The sequence below is a fragment of the Anopheles stephensi genome, chromosome X, assembly GCF_013141755.1.
Source record: "Anopheles stephensi strain Indian chromosome X, UCI_ANSTEP_V1.0, whole genome shotgun sequence".
Lineage (NCBI taxonomy): Eukaryota > Metazoa > Arthropoda > Insecta > Diptera > Culicidae > Anopheles > Anopheles stephensi.
The window spans coordinates 17,255,960-17,273,889 of NC_050201.1; the positions used below are offsets into that span (position 1 = coordinate 17,255,960).

Below are 17,930 nucleotides of genomic sequence, written 5' to 3' on the forward strand. Positions count from 1 at the left end.
ATCTGTACTATTGAACTGTCTTTAGATACTTTGACCCTAAAAGTCAATAATTTGGAGCAAATCTGCGAACAATTGTCTACCATGCAAGGTTTCCTGCAAAATCTAGCCGATCGTCAAGACTCGTTGGAAGCTGCGTTAAGCGTAAGAAACAACGGGAAGCAATGCCCTGAAGAACCAAAAGAGGTACGACATGTGCACACCCATACTAGCCGTGCAATTTTTTTACCATACCCGATCCGATAAAAGAGCTCCTGTTCTTTGATGACAATAGAAAACAATTCATAGGATGGATTGCTAAAGTAGAAACAACTTTAAATGTTTTCAGAGCAAGGGGAACAACCCTTGATATTTTCAACTTATACGAAATTGTGGTTAGTAACAAAATTGTAGGAAGGGCAAATGATATAGTATGTCAACAAAGCAGCCCACATGATTTTGAAACTGTAAAAAGTATACTATTAAAAGCTTTTGACGAAAGGGTAACTGCATTATCAACGTACAAAAGCCAGTTATGGCAATTAAAGCTATCGACTAACATGTCTATACACAAATATTATTCTATTCACAACAATTTGTTAGACAAAATATAAATGATTGCTAAACAAAATCCGATTTATTGAAACCATTGGGAAGCCATTAACTGTTTCATAAACGAAGATGCTTTGACCGCTTTTATAGCCGGGCTAAGCGAAGAATATTACGGTCACGTGCAAGCTGCTCATCCAAAAAATGTAGAAGAAGTGTACAACTTTTTGTGCATGCTTAAAACAAAGAAAGATTTTGGGAAAAGTATGGAAAAATGATATACCAACTAACAATGCTTATAAAGTAACAACCAACCAGCACTACGATAAACCCCACACAGATAAAAAACAAACCTTTACAAATAAGGCCTTAGATGTTGAACCGATGGAAAATATCACAACCAGGAGCAAGCTAACGCAAAGGTCAGTAAACAATCACGCAACTTATGAGAGTGACACTGACGAAATTTTTTGGTCTGCTTCGGAACCGAAATATGCGGAATAGCGAAAAGTAATCATAACTTCTTACCCTTTTTAAAACTAAAACATACTTCAAATAATCAATCTGTGAACATTCTTATAGATTCAGGAGCTAACAAAAATCGCTTAAGGCCAGGTATTATAGAAACTGTTCAAAAATGTAAGTACACAAGAAGTCAACACAAGAAGTAAGAACATGTATGTTGAAGTTGAGGTGCACTTAAAAGGTTGGGAGCTCCTCTTAGGAAATGTTTATGAACTTTTTTTTTATGGTACTGAATGTTTATGAGATTTATGAAAACAAATTTCATCCGTTTTTTAATTGATTGATTGGCACCGAAGCGCTTTCTTCTCTTAAAGCAGTTTTAAATTATAAATATGAAACACTTACACTTCTAAATTAAAGCATACGTTATCATAAACATCATCTAGAGCCTGGTTCAAAAAAATATCAAATCTTAAATACAATTTTAAGAAAAAATAATTCGTCTTTTATAAAGTTATTGAAAATCGATCATATCAACCGGAAAAAAACAAAGTATGTTGTTGGACGTAATAGATAAACAAAAGGGAATAAAACCCAGGGAAAAAGAAAACCTTAAAGCTGTTGTGGAACATAGCAACCTCGGGAGTTAGGAATTTAGTAGGCGTTGCTTATATAGTTATGTAAGATGAATAAAATTTAGTCAGTTGTTCTTTTCCACTCGTAAGAGGAAGAACCTTCCAACAAAAGGAACATCAGAAGTTAAACACAAAATAATTACCACAACTAATAGATCAATTTACTTTTCTACGGGTAAAACTAAGTCACAGAAAGCCAGAAATGGCAGGCCGAGACCTCTCGAGGTTGTAGTACCAAAGAAGAAGAAGAAGAAGAATAGATCAATTTATATTAAAACATACATGTACCCTCATGTTCATAAAACAATAGTAAAACACCAAATACAGTAAATGCTTCAAAACGGTATAGTCGTACAATCTAAATCTCCGTGGAATGACCCTTTATCGGAAGTCCCTGAAAACAAGTCTCAACAGCAAAAGAAAACTTACGAATCGTCATAGGCTATAGGAAACTAAATTATATTACTATAGATGATAGATATCCAATCCTACAAGTGGAAGATATGCTCGAATTTGACTTCTGCCGAGTATTTTTCAACATAAGATCTTAAGAGTGGATTCCATCAAATTGAAATGGACCCAGAATCGAGAGAAAATCTGCATTTAGTACCGAATCAGGACATTATGATTTTTAACGTATGCCATTCGGCTTGGAAAATGCGCCCTCGACATTTCAAAGAGTAATGAACTCGATACTTGGACACCTAATAGGGAAAACATGTTTCGCATACCTTGACGATGTGATGGTATTCGGCAAAAGTTTTAGTCAAACCTTCATTTAGTGCAGGAAATGCTTAAAAACGCAAATTTGAAAATTCAAATTCAGCGCGGTCCGGTGGCCGAGGCGACAGCGGCGCCGGTCTTCACACGGGAAAGGGCCGGAGTTCAAATCCCATCCAGACTGCCTCTCTCCATACGTAAGGCTGACTACTTTACTACGTGTAAAAGTAAGTCACAGAAAGCCAGAAATGGCAGTGCCAAGGAAGCTCGTTAGTGCAAAGGAAGAAGAAGAAGAGGAAACGACGATCGGCCATCGTCAATAAAATTTCTCAATATGGAATTAATAAAGCGTTAGAATTCAGAAAGGGCATTGCGGAGTCCAACGGGCATTTTCCGATACTCAAATTGTCCATCAGGTGTGACAAATGAGTTGTAAAGGTGGGTTCCTCGCTCATCGGACTTGATGAAATCCGCTCTTTAAATCAAAAAGGCTGAAGATTTTTTTTCCACATAAGTGTTCTGTGGGGTACGGCCTACTCCGGGGTTTTGGTTGGAATATGAAAGGGAAGATGGTAAAACTCCATGGTAGTAATGAGCTATAGGGTAGAGGATGTAGTGACCGTTACGGCTTTAGACCAGTTCTTACCGTTAGATTCGCATTAGACCAGTTCTAGCGATCTTGGCCTAACAGGTAACGAATTATGACAGGTACGTCACCAGTCGCTGTGCACATCAACTTTCCACTGAAGCGAGTTAGGCCATGGTTGCCTACTGCTTAGGCAACCAGAGATAGAATTAAGGTACTAAGGACATGCGGTCCTTTTTTTTTGGCTCGCTGACCGTTGTAGAGATAAGACGTGAAAGAATAAATCAAATTGATAAAGTGACGCCAATACGTTATAAGGACAATAGCTACCGTTGGACTATGCCGAAATGGTCGACTATCGGAGGGAAGGATTGATCCAGGCTGTTGATCACGCCGAACAAGCCACGTCCCAGGGATGGAAAGGAACGGTGCAGATCGTCGGACAGTGCCAACTGATCGCTTACCAGATGGGAAGGTAAGGGGGGAAGGCTAAGGAGAGGACGAAAGGTAGGCAACTGAAGGCTAGACTAACTGGAGAACACTGCAGAGTGTCGGAATGTCGCTACCCGGAAAGGAATCTGTTGTAACGGTAAAAACACAAGTACAATATGAATACTTTGAGTGGTGTGCTTCGGTACGTCAGAAAAATATCTAAAGCTTGTTGTATCGTTTTCTCTTCCCCTTCCAATTTACTTAAAGCCCTTTCTACAAGGGCCTACCTTATATATATATATATATATATATATATATATATATATATATATATATATATATATATATATATATATATATATATATATGCAGGGTGTTCGAGATAAATTTGACAGTTTCTAAGGGAATAGGAAAGGAATTTTTATCAAACTTATGTTAAATATTTAAAAAAAAAATCTACAAAGTTTAGCTTACCATGTTTGACGCATTTTTTATTCGAAGTACCCCCCCTCCGCGTCGATGGCCGCCTGCACCCGCTTCCGGAACCGCGCGCAAGCCCGGACAACCATGTCTCTGGGGATGGCCGCAAACACGGCCTTTATTCTGGCCACCAGCTCCGCTTTGGTATTGCAGGACGCCCTGTTGGTGTCCCGCTCAACTGTGCCCCACACAAAGTAATCCATAGGATTAAGGTCAGGGGAGCTGGGTGGCCAAACGTCGGTGCTGGTGTATCGGTCGAAATTGGCAGTGAACCATTGGCGTGTTTTTACGGCCGTATGGCATGGTGCAGAATCCTGCTGCCAAACGTACGGCCGCCCATTGGCCACCGTCTCAATCCACGGCTTCACCACGGTGGCCAGCAGGTCAATGTACCCGTACTACATTGACCCGTACCTGGCAATGTAGATGTTAGGCGGCATCACGTCTCCCTCCGACGAGACGCACCCAAACACCATCACCGTCTGAGGAAACTTCGTCTGCAGCACACGGGGCACATCAGCAGCACAGTAAGCGAGCCAGCGGTTGTGCTGTACGTTGTGCTTCTGGTCTTGACAAAAGGTCTTCTCGTCAGAGAAGAATCACAACGTGCCTGACTGCGCCGGGTGCTTCAGCCAGCTCAGCAAGCGCTTAGCGTTGGCAAGCCGCTTTTCGCGCGTTTTTGCTGTTATGAGCTGTCCCCTACTTCGCTTGTACGATGCGTACCGCAGGTCCTCATTTAACGCCACCTTGACGGTGCTCGGGGCCACGCCAACGTCTCGCGCCAGGGCCCGAATGCCGACGCCGGGATCGGCCGTCGCCCGTTGCTGCAATCCGGCCAGGAACGCGTCGGTCCGCACACAATCCGACCGCCTGCTATGCTGTTTGCGAACAATAACACTATCCACGTCTTCACCACACTCCTCGAGCTGTATGCGTATTGTTTTTACGGTGTTCAGCGAACACATCGCCCCCTTCCGAATTTCGGCATTCGTATGGCCGGCACGAACCATCATAACACACGTTACGCGCTTGTACAATTCGGACGGGTTCCACATATTTACGGAGCTAGACATTTTTACACTTGTTCGCACTACTTTTAGCAATCGAATAACATATCAATCATTTCGATACGTCAACTCAATCCTGAGATATAAACCCAAAGGCCAGGTGTAAAATTTAGCCCGCACACCCTGTATATATATAATGACAGCAAGCGCCTCTATCGCAATGATGGCAATGATGATAATACCAGAGCGGTGGTGAAAACTATGAGCTCGATACGGCGTTCCTGATCATAGGCGAGATGCGAGAGCGAGTGATCGGATGGAGGACGATCAACGAGCGAATGTGCAGGCTGAGGATCCGTGGTAGGTTCTTCAATCCTAGCGTTATCACAGTCCGCAACTTATAAGCCACAAAGACGAGTAGGAGTTCTTCTATACAAAGTTGGAGAGGGAATACGACCGCTGCCCACAACATGATGTGTAGATAGTCATCGGAGATGTAAGCGCTTAGGCCGGACGGGAGGAGGCATACAAACCCACAATAGGAAGTTTCAGCACCCACCCGATGAAGAACGGCAATGGGCTCCGTCTTATAAACTTGGCCTCCTCGAAGCACATGACCATTATCATATTCCACAGCAGACATATTCCCAGATTGACCACGTTCTCATCGATGGAAGACACTTCTCGGATATTATCGACGTACGGACCTAGAGAGGAGCAAACGTTTACTCAGACCATTTCCTGGTTATGGTCAGGTTACGCAAAAAACTCTGTGAAGCCCTCTGTGAATACACTGCGCTATCAGCCTACTCCAAGGCTCAACACAGATCGGTTAAGGCAAGTTGATGTGAGGAGGGACTTCGCGATCGCCCTTGGGGAAGCGTTGCCGGAGAACACCACTACTTAGGCGATGTCCTTTATTGCCCACTGGCGTACGGTGGAGCAAGCCATCAGCACAACGACCGAGCGAACGTGGCCAATCCGTGACACGTGCAGGCGAGCACTATCCGAGAGGAACGCAGTGCGTAGCAGAATGATCCAGCGCGAGCGCGAGAAAAGTTGTTATAAGTAAGCATTCCTCACTGAAGTTCCTTGTAATAATTGGTTTAATTAGTAGTTTCTAAAATCACGCCTGATCTTAGCCTGATCATCCTGCGCTGCTTCATTCCTTCTTCACTGTATGGATGAACTGACATTCCCTGCAAGCACGTAGATTGTTATTCATTATCATAAGTCGCATTGAAATTGACTGCTATGTGCTATGAGTATGCTATATTCTAAGAACCACTGTTTTGATTATGCCCCCCTTTTAAACTCTTTACGTTTTTGACATCTTTTGATTTCTTAATGTTATCTCCTAATATGGTGCTATCAGCGTAGGTTAAGTTTAGTATTTCATAAACAAAATTAAATGTGCATATTAATTAAAAATTAACAAAAACATATTGCATTCATGCTTCAAACATTTTACTCTACATTTTACATTCATTGCATACATTTTACTCTACTGTCATAATCACATCATACATTTAAACATTTTTTTAAAATGTAATTGAACTATAACTGTGATGCTGCAAATGAAATAAATACAAATATAATCAGAAACATTAGAATGTTTTGCATGTAGCACAACAGTACATTTTAGGAAATATTTACTTCGTTAGTAACAAATTGTACGCAGGGCTGACTACTTTGCTACGGAAAAAATCCAAGTCATAGAAGGCCAGAAATGGCAGATCGAGACCTTTCAAGGTTTTTGTGCCAAGGAAGAAGAAGAAGAAGAAGAAGTAACAAGTCGCGGTCCACCAGCCCGGTCCAGTCGAGTCCGACCAGGACCGTTATCCGATACATAGAACTGAAAGAAGAAAACTTTGGTTACAGATTGTGGTACGATTTATGCATCAATTTTAGCACGCATCACATAAGTATCTGGTAAGCCAGAATTATTGAGTCGGTTACTTTACACAGTCGGTAAAGAACAATTAAAAGCCCCCATCCGATCTGAGTTCGAGTCTCCACTAGGTGCCCCACGTGTACTGGATTCAGTTTTCAATTTTGAATGATTCAATTGATGTAATGTCGATAGACATTAATTAACACGTAGATGTACAGAATATTCCCATTTATGATAGTATAACATAACCAAGAGTTTATTAATTATATTTTATATTTCTAGTATGACGGCTTGACGCCGTATTGACAAACCAAGAGTAAATGTACAACAAAATAAGATTATGACGAGTAAAAATCCGATGCTCGTAACTCAAAGATTCCTCAGAAACAGCGCACTTCGATTAGGAAGTGATGAACGAGCTCTAATATCAATAACGAAAACATAACTTAAATTGAAGTCTTGTTAAAATTTGGTCTTGTGTAATGAGAGAGAATGTAACAGCAAAATGACCCAAGCACTAGCTTTCCGGCCAATTGCGAAGGATAAAACGGCTGGTGAACGTGATAAATATACCTCCTTAACCAGCACCAGAGAGGTACTTGACAGAGACTTGTTAAGATCAACGCAAAGAGAAATTCAAAGTGTATCAGTGTATAGACTGATGAACCTGGAATTAAGATGATGATCTGATCAATTAAGGCAAGATCCAGCAGCGTTGAACTAATTGCATAAGTAGTAGTAGTAGTAGTAATAGTTTATTTGGATGAAGTTCATCGTAGTTTGTACATGGATAATATGTTATTGACGGGTTCGATCTTATCTTTCCTCGTTATTTTGAATAGATTTTTGAGCTTGTCGATTTTGAGAGACAATTTACCATTTTGGCGTTTGAACAGTATAGTGGGAAAATTTTTAAGGCAAAAACCCACATCACGGATAAAAAAAAAACAATATTTTTACGCTTAATCTAGCCTACAACCTAACTTATATCTAACTTATGTTTGCTACGTACGTCTTCTAGACATGAGTAATGTTGTATTGGCTTTCAATTTCAATAGGTTTAAGTTTGAACGGTAACGGGGGTAGGTCATATGGAGTGAAATGGGGTGTGGTTATGGGTGTTGTGGTTGGGAATAGGAATGTAAGTGAGGGAAGATGTTTTTTGTTTTTGTTCCAGCCAGTTATTCGTTTAGGGTCATGATATTTTTGTTGTTATAGTTTGTTGTTAATTTCCTTATATGTTGATCGATGGTATTTATATTACAAGATCTGTGAACTAGATGAGCTCTATGCCACATGGGAACATTAAGTATGGTTTTCAAATATTTATTTTGGGTAATCTGGAGCTTCTTTTTGTGCGTTTTAGCACACTTTGCCCATACAGGACAGGCGTATGATATAATTGGTCTGATTAAACCAGTGTAGAGCAATAATTTATTTTTGAAGTTCAGTTTAGATCTTCTGTTTAGAAAACAGTACAGCGAGCGGAAGATTTTTTCACTTTTAATGATCGTGTTTTCTATTTGATGCCTAAAAGTTAATCTTTTATCTAGAGTCAGGCCAAGATATTTAACATTAACCTTCCATGGGATGCTTGTGTTGTCTATGCTGAGCTGTGTATTAGGAATTTTATTTGCTTTTCTGAAGCGTGTGAAAAATAAAGCTTCAGATTTCTCACTATTTATTTTCAACTTCCACTATTTGCAATATTTCAAGTATGTTTTAAGAGCAGAGTTTACAGTATTAACTATGGATTTAGACATTTTACCATTTGCACTAAATGCAACATCATCAGCAAATAGGTATTGATTGCAATTTTTCATTTTCGGTATGTCAGAGATGTACACATTGAACAAAATAGGTGAAAGTACACTTCCTTGTGGAACACCTGCTGTGGGAGTGTATGCTTCTGAGGTATTGTTGGAAATGTGGACCGTGTTTTTTCTATCCGTGATGAAGCTCTGTATTACATGTATTAAGTATTTGGGAAACTTTAAATTAATTAATTTATAAATTAAGGCTTTATGCCAGATGGTGTCAAACGCTTTTTCAGCATCTAAAAGTACTAGGCCAGTTGATTTTTTTATGTTTCTCATTGCAATAATATCTGATTTTAGTCTATCAAGTTGATGTGTTTTAGATAGCCTTGTTTGGAATCCAAATTGGCACTTGGGAATGATGTTGAAACGGTCAGTGTGTGTTCTTAGCTTAATTGCAATGAGTTTTTCGAAATTTTTTCCAAGGCAGCTTAGAAGGCTAATAGGTCTATAGTTAGCTGCTAAAGTGCTATCTTTCCCAGGCTTTATGATGGCAACAACTTTGGATAATTTCCAATTACTTGAAAAATAGCCTAGCTTAAGGCAACTGTAGAAAATTACGTTTAAATATATTATGACGTTTCTGGGAAGTTTTTTTATTGCTCTGTTGTTTATACTATCCAAACCAGTAGATTTTTTTTATTTAAGATTTTTTAAGATTTGAAAAATTTCTTTTGGCTTGATAAGTTCTCTAGGGACAAAATCAGAGGTAAAATGATTAAGAAAATTATTAACGGTATTATTCACACGGTTTTCTTCAGTGCTAAAGTTGTTAAATGTTGTGTGGTGAGCTAGTAGGAAATGTGATTTTAAAGACTCACATTTTTCAGCAGCAGTAAGCAATAATTTCCCATCTTGTTTTAATGTCGGAATGGATTTGAGTTGATTTTTTATAATTCAAACAAATTTCCACACTTTGTTTTGGCTAGTATGGCCGTTCATTGAATTAAGATTATTCGACCATGCTGTATTCCGAACCTGATTTAGCTGTGTTTTTATTTCATTTGACAGTTGCATGTAAATGGATTTAAAGGTTGGGTTTTGACTTTGTCTTTGTATTTTTTTTTCCTATACAGGCTTCGTATTTTGATAAGGCGAAGGATTGAATCAGGTATGATTATATTGTATTTCCCTGGTGTTTTTTTGGGCACTGCAAGATCATGAGCTCTGTTGATTTCCTCTGTTACTTTTCCAATCATATTGTCTATTTGTGTGTGACAGTGTACGTTACTCATGTTTACTTCCCTCACATTGATTGAGTTTTTAAGATGGGTTTTAAAAGTATTCCAATCTGCATTTGAATAATCGTATATTTGAGCTCCGGGAATAGCAGTCATGGAAAGGTTTTCGATTGTAAAGCGTACGGGTAAATGGTATGAGGTAAAATCTACCGATGTCAATAGGTTTGATATATTGTGTTTATTATTTGTAATTATAATGTATATTGTGGAAGGATTAGATTGGGTGTTTACTGGGAAATGTGTTGGTGAATCTGGGTGAAATATAGAAAATTGTCCTTTTTGCAATTCATCAAAGAGGATTTTTCCAGCTCGATTGGAAGAAACACAATTCCATAGTCTATGACGTGCATTCAGATCTCCACAAATAAAGAAACTATTTCTCATGTTTGTAAGCGTTTGAATGTCGCTTTTAAATTTTACCATATCCGTATTGGCTCCCGGGTGATATGTTCCGATAATTGATAATGGAATGTTGTTATGTCGGATTTCAAGACCTATTGCTTCGATTATTTTCAGATTAAAAGCTGGAAGTAATTTATGACTTAAACTGCTTTTAACCAGTACCATTATACCGCCTTTAGCTCCATTTGCTCTGTCAATTCTGTAAGTTCTATAATTAGTCACATTGAATGTTTGACCAGGTTTGAGAAAAGTTTCACATACAGTCATAATATCTATTTTGTTTTTGTTCAAATAATGAATAAGCTCAAGTTTTTTGTTTGAAATGCTATTAGCATTCCAGTAGGAAACTATTGAATGGTGTGGTCCTGCCATCACGGAAAACAATACTTTTGTACAATTTTGAAAACCACTAGAATCTGGTCTTCTTTTTTGGAACAGTTCCTCAAACATGAGAAAGTTTCTTTTACTATTTCGACAATTTCGTCTGGGTTGAAAAGGTCATTGTTGTTATCTGCCGTTGCTTTGGCGAATGAACTGTAATTTGGTTGCTGGGTTTGAAACATGTTAGTGTTGGCTGTATAGGATCGGGATGGTTGAACGGAGGGAAGGTGGGGGAAATTACCGTTTAAAATTGGTACCTGTTTCGAAGCCACTGTTGACCTGGTCTTATCTATTCCTGTCGTCGTTTTGTTCATGCGAATTGGACATCCGAAATAATTCGCCGTATGGTTTCCTCCGCAGTTAGCACATTTTAATTTGTGCGTTGGTATAACTCCGTCCGTCGAGCTCTTTGAAACTGGGCAGTCTGTAGAACCGTGATGTTCCGCGCACTTAATACACACGGCAGGTCTGTAACAATTTGGCAGTTCTTGCACTGCATTATCATGCTACTGTTTATCATGCTAGTGTTACTGTCCGTAACACTTTCATATCCACCGTCCCTTTTTTGAAATGCAATAGATATACCGCTTGGTCGTCATAACGTTTCTTTTTTATACCCAGCTTCTTGATGGATACAGGTGTGATATTTTCGTCTTTCAGTATGTGTGTGATCTCTTCCAGGGGCATGTCGGTCAAGCCTAGTAACACCACTTTTGTTGTTTTCTCCTCGTCTAGTTGATACGTGTGAAACGCAGCGTTCGTTGTCTTGAGGTAGTTCACTACCGCGCGAAAATCGGTGCTTGTAGTAGTGCGTACTAGAGTGCCGTTATTTGTAACTGAGGTAGTGTATTTGACTACACCGGCTGCAATCACTTTTTTGTGCACGTCGCCTACGTTTAAACTGGTTACAACGATTGGTGGTGGTAATCTGGTCGTCCTTGTGGTAGTGGATGCGGGATTGGTGGCGATCTCCTGGTCTTCGATCGTTTGTAAAATATCGAACGAATTTTGTTCGGACGTTCTTCCAGATTTCGGCAGATTTCCAGTGTCCACTGAGTTGTGAAATGTACTAAGAGGGACAGGAGCACGCCTCTTGGTGATTAAATGCTTCCTTCGACCCATTTCTGGGCGAGGTATGTCACGTGTTCCACTGCGTAAGTGCGTTGTTGTGTAAGTGTGTTTCCGTCTATAGCTCCCGTAAAAAACGTCCGTTCGCTATCGAGTCTAGATCGGTACTGACTAATTGCATAACAAGTAACAACAAGATTGTAAATATCATTTAAATACGTTTAAATTGAAAAGAATATTACCGTTGGTTTTTAATTTTCTGGTTTTTTTTCATTTCTATATTATGTTTCTCATGAATCTAAATTTTTATTTCAATGAATACACACAGTACTTTGATACATCTTTGGATTTCAAATGAATCTCTCGTCTGGACTTTAATTTATGCTTGTTGCTGTAAAACAATGAAAATGAAAGAAATTGTGTTTATAAACACATCATAACCTACTATCTGCTTGGTTTATAGATGGAGTACCAAGTAATTGAACAATTCAAAAAATATTTAAATTACAAAATTATTACAAATGAAGGAATATGGACAGGGCGTCATTGATTGACTAAAATAAAATATTGCAATTTATCACAATTCACGCTTCTGTGGCACTGTTTAAAAACCGTACATGATAATGCTTCACTATCATTAAAACTGATATTGACACTTTATTTCCCCGGGAGAAGAAACCAAGCAGTGAAATTGATAGGTATAGAAACTGGTTAACTTTCGTTCAGCCTGTTGAACAGTCGGAAAAAATAACCGTACTATGGCGTTAAAAAGAAGTTGATTACATTCGGAAGCAAAGCTAGCGGTTTCTAAGCTTCCAGGGATGAGACCAGTACCGAAAGCTTTAAAAACAAAGTCGGCGGTAAATGGTAACTTCCTCTTCCTGTTTGTATACCACATTGGTCGAACTTAGTTAAGAAGAAGGAGCGTCTCTGCACACCACAAGGGAAAGTTAGCGGAAATAAGATGTTTTACCGAAACGCTGACAAAGTTTAGAGCGTCTAGGATAAGAAAGTTGTGCTTCTTTTGGGAAAACGCCAGGAAGAAGTATCATTTTTTTTAATTAAAAATTTTTACTTAGATTAAATTCATGACATAAAATTCCGTTCAAACGTCCAATATCTATTCAAATTCTAAGAGGCACGTATAGCGGTCACTTTCTATGGTGCAAGCAACCTTTACTAATGGGTCAGTGAATACATTGCCTAAATCAAGAATTTCTGAATTTAAAGCGACGTATAGCGTAGTTCTTGAATCGGTGATAACGCCTCATGAAGATTTCTTTTAAAAAAACACTGTAAGCAGCAACTTTTGATAGCTCAAGAGCGGATTCGGCTGAATATATAAAGGACTGCTGGTATCTTCACTTCTCTAATGATAAAACCGTTCATCCCTTTGCAATTCATCTCAACCTTTTAGCACAAGTCTGCAATGTTCTGTGTTACTATTTTTCCATAATGGCGTGAACAAAAAATTGTTTTGTGATTGTCATTTACAAAACCTCCAGCTCTGTTTGACTACTTTATGGCCATGGAACTAGAAGTGACTCGGTCATCTACAAGACTTGTAAATAGCATTCATATTACACAACGATAATGTTTTCAGCCATCCGTACAGAAAGTAAAGCAAATATTCGAATTAATATAATTCCATTATATTAATTTAATTCAATTCATTAATTAATTAATTAATTTAATAATATAAATTATTGAAGAAAGAATGGTAAAGACTGATGGTTTATTGGTGTATCGTCCTGATATTTCTGATAATGTTTCATGTTTAAACGCAACACTACAATCAACTATTTTGCTGCAAGTAATCACGAACGGTCAGACCCCTCTTACTGAAGAAAAATAACAAAATTCAAGAAATTTATTTATTTATAATTCCAGTATTACGGCATGACACCGTATTGTCAACACCGCATGTGTTGACGATTACAAGTTCACAAATATTATCAAGGCATTTCCTCCCTGTTATTCTGCCTTATCCCGGGCATGCTCGGTTGTCGGTGTGAAAATTCAAGAAATGTTATGAATATTATTATTATTATTATTATTATTATTATAATTTATTTCAACGGACCGCATGAGGCCCTGTTGAAGCGGGATTCAACATAAAATTACAAGGTGCACATTACATGAATAAACGCGGACAAAATAAATTAACGAAGAATGGGTCTCACACCACGAATGCAGTTTAAAACCGCGGTGCGCGACATGTCCGGTTGGTGACGATCACACACGACGTTAAATTTGCGGCACATACGACGTCAAATACGCGGATCCATATAAATGGATCAGAGGCGCCAAATCGGGTACGGCGATCCTCCACGTCAAGCAACGATCTAGCCCGGAGCGATCTCGGCGGGACGTATAGGTTGAGGTCAGCAAGAAGCCCCGGCGAGTCGATCCGGTTGTCTAGTAATCCCGTAACAAATAGCCTCTGGGCGTTGCAGTTCCGTTGGTCCAGCGAATCGAGGCCCAGTAGCGCACAGCGTCCAGCGTAGTCCACCTCCACCCTCCAGAAGCGCAGAGCGAACCGAGTGAGTTTGCGCTGGATGGATTCCAGCCGGGCCAGCGGACGAGCAGCGGATGGCCACCAAACTACTGAAGCGTATTCCAAAACCGACCGCACCAAAGAGTAATATAGCATTTTGATGCAAACCGGATCAGTGAAGTCGCGAGCTATTTGTTTTAGTAAGCCGATCAGTTGGTTGCCCTTAGTGACGACGTGCTCCAGCTGGTCGTGGAAGCTCAACTTCTCGTCAAGGAGCACTCCCAAGTCCCTGACACAGCTATTGCGCTCAATGGCAGCACCATTTAACGCATAGTCGTACACTAAAGGGCACCGCTTTCTCGCGAACGTAATGACGACACACTTCTCGACGCACAATTCAAGACCATTCTTGGAGCACCAGGACTGGAACGTGCACAGAGTGGCTTGAAGGCGGAGTTAATCTGACTGGTTGTGGATTGGTAGGAATAGCTTAGCATCGTCCGCGTATAGTAGGTGGCTGTCAGCAGGGAGCACCCGGGTTCCGTCGTTGACGAAGATGACGAACAACAGCGGTCCAAGGTTACTTCCTTGAGGGACCCCCGAAGAAGCATCGATGCGGCGAGATATATGCGATCCCACTTTAACGTGATATGATCGACCGGCAAGGTATGATCGCATCCAGCCCAGCAGCTGACCGGGTAAACCAAGCGTCTGGAGCTTGGCGAGCAGCAATGAGTGTGGGACGCAGTCAAAGGCAGCTTTGATGTCTGTGTAAACCGCGTCGATCTAGAATCCGGCATCGATGGTTCTGTGGCAGAGGCTGACGAATTCAACCAGGTTGGTGGTGGTTGAGCGCTTTGGGACGAACCCATGTTGACTAGTGCTGATGTAGTTCGAAGCAGCAGCGAGAAGAGGTTCGTACACCAACAGCTCGAAAACCTTAGCGCAGGCACAAAGCGAGGTAACGCCGCAGTAGTTGCAGGCGTTTGACTTGTCCCCCTTTTTGTGCACGGGGACAAGCCACGAGGCTTTCCAGCAAGCAGGAAAAACACCCAAGCTCAACGAGTCTCGAAAGATCGAGACTAGAATGGGAGCAACGGTGACAGCACAACGCTTCAGTATCGAAGGTGGGATCTCGTCCGGCCCCGGAGCAGGTTTGAGACAATCCATCGCTTTCACCACTCCTGACACATCGATCATCGGCATATTAGGGCTCATGGCACCCAAAGGTATGTTTGCAAGCACGTCCGTTATTTGCTCCTCATTAGTGACGTCCGGTAGGAAAGTGGCGGCGAAGCGTGAGGTAAAAATTTCACAAACTGCAGATGGAGAGGTGCTATGGAGTCCATTGTAGCTGATGCAGCTTGGAAAACCAGATGATTTTCGCCTAGCGTTGACGAACTTCCAAAGGGCGCGAGGGTCACTGCGCGAACGCGAACCTATGCACGGTACGTATGCCAGATAACGGTTTTTATTATAGCGCCGATAAATAGAGTGTACCGCATTGTAGTTGCTTCTTGAAGCGGGACACCTACGCGCCCGATATTGACGGTAAGCAGCAGCCTTGGCTGTTTTAAGCCTACGCAGGGTCCTGGCACACCACGGAGGACCTCGTCTCGGACGCTTTACCGGAATGCACTCGATCAACGCGTGTGACATAAACCGCGAAAAATGATCAACGGCGAGATCGAGAGAGGCGTAACTGGAACACTTGAAGCCAGCAGCGAATGAAAAAATCATCGGTAATAGCCTGTTGAGATTTGTCCGTGCGTAATCGAGGCAAGGTGGCGCGGATGTCGCAATGTTCACACGTGGAATTGGAAGGGCCATCTCTAGCGCTGGGTGATATGAATCAATGGCTAGTAGCGGGGTGTAGCAAACGGCTGGTGGTACACAGACGGAAGCAACGGCACTATTCGCAAATATCAGGTCCAAAATGCGTCCACTTTCATTAGAGTGACCGTTAAGCTGGAAACGACCAGAGCGATGCATACTGTCAGCAAACTGAGCAGAGAGGGCGTAGCGTGTTCGCGGTTCAAAATACAGGAAGGATAATTCCGGGTCCTGAAGAGCAGCAGAGACTGATGGCTGGTTAAAGTCGCCTAGCAGTAGAATACCATCACCAGGGTGCATAACCGAGCATACCGAGTTAATGCAGTCCTCGAATTCACGGAGCGTAACAATATTTGCGGCACGTCTAGGTGGTAGATAAGCAGCAGCAATATAGAGTCGTGTATTGCCTAGTTGGATGACAACGCACACAAGCTCAAGCGATGGGTGTTCCGTTATGTGTTCTCGTGACGTAAGAGAGTGAGAGCAAGCGATCAGCACATCCCCACCACGAGAGCACGCACTATTGTCAACACTACGATCGCAGCGGTACACTCTGAAGTTGTCGTCAAACAACAGAGATGATGGCAAACTTGGATCGAGCCAGGTCTCAGTGAGGACAATCACATCGTGGGCGGATTCCAACACCGACAGCCGGAACTCGTCTACCTTCGTTCGTTCCACGCTGACGGCGGTAGACAAGCTGGATAGCCGGATCCAAATCCGGTTCGTGGAAGGCTCTGGAGGCACAGCTCGCAGCGGCGATGATTGCGGATCGGTTCCCACCAATTCGCTAGGCAGCGCAGGTGCCGGTGGGATACCAACGGTAGTATTGGTGTAAATACTCGGCAATGACGCTCAACAAAAGTTTTCATCACGAATGTTTACATTTTTGTTGACATCGGGAGAATCCTCTATAATGCGTCTCCGCTTTCCAGTCGTGAAGGGTCGCGGATCAGGTTTACGACTATGAGGCGTGGATGCAGTTTGCAATAGACTTAATCCACTGTGAATCTCGGCAATGATTGGGTCGACAATCTTACACACAGCTGTGACAGCTGAGGTAAGAGCCGCTTGGAAACCGACCTGAGCACTTATTTCCTTGACCGAGCGGCAGTGCAGATTTTTGAGGACGTTAGTGCATCCAGTGCAACTCCAATTCACATCAACGCAGGACACAACCGCATCCATCAGCTCGGACGGCAGTCTGCAACATCCGCGGTGAAAATCTGCATCGCAAAAAGAGCACCCGATGATGCCGTCAGCAGCATTCAGCGATTCAGCACACGAGAAGCAGATGGACGCCTTCGCGAAATTTTACGCGGTTTACTTCACAGCACCGTAGATCCGTTTAAAAAGTTGTAAAACACAGTCGCTTTGAAACGGAACAATACACGAATACGGCACAATGTTGGCAATGAGTTTAGTCGTCAAACAGAACAGTTTACGAAGTGATACGGCACGAAACACAAAACAATTATTACTATTTAACGCGGAACACAACGAATTTGCGGGCGAGTAGTCAAACGTCAAACGTTATTATCTACAAAACATAAAATAGAGTTCAATACAACAGAAACTATTTCTAAACTGTTTTAAACATTTGTTTGACAAATTCTAAGGCAAGAAGAGCATTGGGCCACAACTAGCCTCTGCGAATTGTGTGAGGTTGTAATAGACATACGTAGTCTGTAGTAATGTCTCGTATACTGAAGTGGATGTCTGCGAACTTTTGAGCTTATACTGTTGAATGAAATTTTTATAAAATACTTCATAAAACATTGCAAATAGGCACAGATGTTCACTGGAATAAAACACGCTTAGCTAGTATCCTTAGATTTCCATAATTAGCAATGAGGTCTACAATGACTTCAACCATAAGTTTTTTTTTATGTATATGTATGTGATTTTAGGAAGGGCGGGGTACTGCTGCTAACTTTTCATACAAAA

The 17,930-nt window shown here is 41.2% G+C and overlaps 1 protein-coding gene across 6 annotated transcripts in view; it reads right to left on the minus strand.

The window, feature by feature from the left end:
* LOC118512517 (dopamine receptor 2) overlaps nt 1–17,930 on the minus strand; it is a 456,086-nt gene that overhangs the window by 58,401 nt on the left and 379,755 nt on the right. Inside the window, exon 1 of one of the 6 annotated variants that reach the window (XM_036057081.1) lies at nt 3,838–5,154. The exons of the other annotated variants lie outside the window; for them this stretch is intronic. The gene's annotated coding sequence lies outside the window, so the exon portion shown is untranslated. Of the gene's footprint in view, nt 1–3,837; nt 5,155–17,930 lie in introns of those variants that run through there. 6 annotated transcript variants of the gene reach the window in all.